Source organism: Palaemon carinicauda, chromosome 5 (genome assembly GCF_036898095.1).
Source record: "Palaemon carinicauda isolate YSFRI2023 chromosome 5, ASM3689809v2, whole genome shotgun sequence".
Lineage (NCBI taxonomy): Eukaryota > Metazoa > Arthropoda > Malacostraca > Decapoda > Palaemonidae > Palaemon > Palaemon carinicauda.
In genome coordinates this window covers 173,210,865-173,215,864 of record NC_090729.1, presented here as the reverse complement: position 1 = coordinate 173,215,864, position 5,000 = coordinate 173,210,865, and the positions used below count along the sequence as shown (strand labels likewise).

Here is a 5,000-nt window from a genome sequence, read left to right as displayed (position 1 = left end):
TGAGGCCACTGGTCTTATAGCATCGTGCTTTTCCAACTAGGGTTGTAGCTTGGCTAGTAATAATATTAATGATGATGATAGCGTTGTAGCCTAGTAATTAATAATAATAACAATAATAATAATAATAATAATGATGATGATGCCTACTGCATTGTTAGGGACCAAATATGTAAAATTTTCCCATAATTTCAATTTGCTTGCAAGATGACAATATTGCAAGCAAAAATTTCTTTTCGTTTCTTTTTCAAAAATTTAATCTTTGATGAATTTTATCTAATATCTCAATCGTCAGAATGAAGGTATGTTTTATATAAACATTACAAATGAGGTCGTTTTTTTTTTTTTTTTTTTTTTTTTTTTTTTTTTTTTTTTTTTTTTTTTTTTTTTTTTTTTTCGGTAATCGCTCAGCAGGAAAGCCCTGGCAGTCGCTATGAGGTATTTGTTGTTTGTTGGAGGTGCACTCTACTTAATAACTTGCCTACGGTACTTCTTTAAGTGAATCAACTGATCTTTTAAAGGTTTAAAGGCCGTTCATGAATGGCAGAGGCAGAGGCAAAGGACAGTGACATTGCCCTATCGAGCAGGACAATACCCTAGAGACTGACCTTATATGCATATGATCAGCGCCCAAGCCCCCTCTCCACCCAAGCTTGGACCAAGGAGGGTCAGGCAATAGCTGTTGTTGACTCAGCAGATATACCTATAGGCTCCTCCAAACCCCCCATCCGTAGCTCACAAGGATGGTAAGGTTGCAGCGACCAAAGAAACTAACGAGTCTGAGCAGGACTCGCACCCCAGTCTGGCGTTCACCAGTCAGGGACCGTTATCACCTCTCTCACCACAATAAAGAGCATTTTACACAAAATACCATATTCTGTTGGCCATTCTATAGGAAAGATCATTTCTTAAACACTCCATATACAACAGCAACAATAAATGCAATCGTTTCTAGTCCACTGCAGGACAAAGACCTCAGATATGTCCGTCTTCACGTCTGGGGTTTGGAGATTTTATCACCACGCTGGCCAGTGCGGATTGGTGATGGTTGGAGAATTTCGTCTGATCGCTCACAGCAAACCAACCTAGTATGGGTGTCCCTGACTCGTACAGCTTTGCTGATCATGGCGATGCACAATCCTTTCCTACACTTTAAGGTATCCCCGCTAAGAAAGGGATATTGCATATATTAAACCTATGAAGATTTCGATATACTAGAAAATTCAACGAATTTCCATTTAGAAAAATAATTCCCGACGAATTCTCAGTAAAAGAAATTGTTCCTGACGAATTTGCATTGTGTACTGGTATGGAGTTATGTGCCACATGAGCTTAGTGCTTTTGCCACCAAATTTTATACACCAAATATTTAGAAACTGCTCCCTATGTTCTTACTTTTCTATAGCATTCAAACTGGATTTGCTTATTCTGTTGTTTTTACTAAGTAACTGATCGTACGGTATTTTAACTCCCAGATATGAGTACTTATCTTTATTACCATGAGTTATTGCGATATATTTGATAATTATCAAATTCAATGTATAAATCTAACTTTCTTTAATGTTTCTAATAAAACTTGGTTCTTTTATCTTTTATCCTAATCGCAGATGCTTTCAGGCATACAATCGATTCCAAGTATTTATTAGTCATTACTTACTTTTACGTAATCTAAGGGCTGCTTATCTGGTCCTGTACTGCCGGGGAACCCTACTCTCTACAGGACCTCCACGGTTGTTTTATGATGTTCATTCGGGAGCATTTAACATTTCACAATACATATTATTCGCTTACTGTTTGATCATCTCTATCAAAACACTCGCAGAATGAGAGTCTTCAGTTTCCTCTTGAAAGCCTTAAAATCTTCAATTATTCGGATGTGTCGTAGGATATATTGTATAGTATCGGGGCTGCATGATATCAAACATCATTTAATTTCCTAAGCACCATCTCATACATGCATACACAGCAACAAATTATTATTATTATTATTATTATTATTATTATTATTATTATTATTATTATTATTATTATTATTACCTCTTGCTAAGCTACAACCCTAGTTGGAAAAGTAGGATGCTATAACCCTAGGGCTCCAACAGGGAAAGTAGCCCAGTGCTGAAAGGAAACAATGAAATAAGAGAAGTAATTAACAATCAAAATAAAACATTTTTAGAACAGTAACAACATTAAAAAGGCATTTCCTATATAAACTATGAAAAAAACTTTAACAAAACAAGAGGAAGAGAAATTAGATAGAACAGTGTGCTAGAGTGTACCCTCAAGCATAGACGTAAATGTAATGAAGCAAAAACGATTTGATAACTCACGTAATCTCCAAGCTTCTTGAGTCCTGATGGGAAACGATCAGGGTCCGGCTGGAGTTTCCCATCGGCGTCCCGTTCTTTGGCTGGCCAGCAGTCGTCCATGGAGACCACGTCGTAGCCGAGAGCCAAGTATCCTTCGGATACCATCAGGTCAGCCGTTCTCATAAACAGCTCTTCGCTAGAACAGAAAGAGATAAAACTCTAATATAAAAATGCCCTCAAGCTAGGGAGAGCAGTTTAAAGATTGGATCTTTAGTGGGATTATTATTATTATTATTATTATTATTATTATTATTATTATTATTATTACTTGCTAAGCTACAGCCTAGTTGGGAAAACAGGATGCTATGAGCCCGAGGGCTCCAACAGGGAAAATAGCCCAGTGAGGAAAGGAAATAAGGAAACTACAAGAGAAGTAATCATTAAAATAAAATATGTTAAGAATAGTAACAACATTAAAATAAATCATTCACATATAAACTATGAAAACTTTGAAAAAGAAAAACAAGAGAAAGATAAATAGATAAGATAGAACAATGAGCCCGATTGTACCCTCAAATAAGAGAACTCTACCCCAAGACAGCGAAAGGCCGTGGTACAGAGGCTATGGCACTATCCAAGACCAGAGAACAATGATTTTGTTCGGCCCACCACTAGAGATATGGAGGCCATTCAGGGCCAAAATTCAACTGGGGAAACCCCTACTGTTCCACTGTCTTCTAATAGTTAGAAGAAGCTGGACAGCAAGATGTAAGGAGGGAAGATGGGGCGGATTCACAGTAGAATGATAAAAAGAGTATGCAACTTTAATATTTGTAAAATATTTGGAGGAAATAAGTAAAAATGACGTTGAACCCAAGAACCAAACACTCAACGAGACACTTCCTTTTGGGGATATTGTAGGTTTCTATAAAGCAATACATTGAAATATATGTGAAAACACATTGAATTAGTAGTTATGTATTTAACAACACCCCATATATAATAAGAAAACCTTACATGAAGTGGATTGAATAAAAAAAAAAAAATTGGGCAACATGACTTGGCACTGGTGCTAGCGCTAGGGCCAGGAAAGCCCTTCAGCACCCAGATGCTACTGGAAGGAAAACCCTCCTGTTGTACCACTGCGGACTATGACTGCTGGTAAGAGCCCCCGTCTGGAGCGAAAGCTCTTGGCAATCTGTGTGTGTGTTGTACCAAGAAGTTAAAAGTAAAGAGATTGGACAGCAAGAGGGAAGAAAGAAATTTGGACAAATAAAAACTCATATGAGAATGAGCCATTACGACGTGGAAGGGGAACTTTTACATTACCGAAAGTGCGGGGAAATTTGGGGGTAGGATTTCGAGTTCTTAGTAGGTCGTTTGTCTGCCATGAATCCAAACACGTCAAGCGTTAATGCTCGCTCTGCGTGTTTTGCATCCCACAGGAAGGAAAGCAAAGCCTTCCGCATCATTTTTTACTTGCAGTATTAATTATGCTCTTTTTTCGTGGCATCACAGCGAGCACGTATTTCGGCACTCTTCATAATGATGCGTCTTGAAAAATGTTCTCATTATTGAAAATTTTTTTTCATTTGTTATGTTCCGGACATTTTCATAAAAGGAATCAGTATTAGGAGTTGGAAAGTGTTTTTTTTTTTCTTTTTTTAAATGAATGTAGTTCTAGTAATGATTATGACCTTAACCCGAGACTAGTGTACCCGAGCCGTCAAAAATGACGTCTAAATAATTAGAGAGATTTGCATACGCATACACTGATTCGATCCTTACCACCCCTCCCCCTTTCCTAACTAAAACCCGCTGGTTCAGCAATTTGTGTGTGTGTGTGGTTTTCAAGTATACCTCTTTGGGTACCCCCCTTTCAATAGTATGACTACTCTCTCTTCCTGTGATCATGAGAAATACATACACACATACACAAACCCACACACTCGTGCACACACACACCTATATATAAATATATATATAATATGTATATACATAGATAGATAGATATAGATATCATATACACAGTATATCAAGACTTGCTCTTTTTATATAGGAGAGATTTCCTTATATATCTATATACGTGTGAAGAAATTATCACAATTATTTGATAACTCCCAGTCCTGAATAGACGTAGAGGCAAATTAATGTATGACAAAATTTTATTGTAAAGAGGAAAACGAAGGCTTCATATAGAATTAGTTTATAAATTTATGAAAATGATAAAAACCTGGCGCTGGTAAACATAGCAAAGGAAAAGTTACAGGACAGAATTAAAAACAAAGGTACTTTTATTTCTTACTGTAGCCACTGAACGTAAACCAGAAGGTCTCGGGTTACCATTAGGTATGAGCCTGGACCGATAAAATGTCTAATTTATTCTATATTTTAGCGTAAATTAAGTTTAACCTCTATTATAAAATGGACTGTCTTTACAGCATGCTGTTCTGTCTTGTTTCTCTCCCTCTTGTTTTGTTAAAGTTCAGTTTGTAGTTTATATAGGAAATATTTATTTTAATGTTACTCTTCTTAGAAATTTAATTTATTCCTTGTTTCCTTTCCTTACTGGGGTATTTTCCCCCGTTGGAGCCCCTGGGCTTTATAGCATCCTGCTTTTCCTACTAGGGTTGTAGCTTAGCAAGTTAGGAAAAATCAATTGATTCCAAGTTGTTTGGGTTAAACCTAACATGCAGG

At 36.8% G+C, this 5,000-nt stretch overlaps 1 pseudogene; it reads right to left on the bottom strand.

The window, feature by feature from the left end:
* Positions 1 to 5,000, bottom strand: part of LOC137641619 (alpha-N-acetylgalactosaminidase-like) — a 29,279-nt pseudogene that overhangs the window by 16,451 nt on the left and 7,828 nt on the right.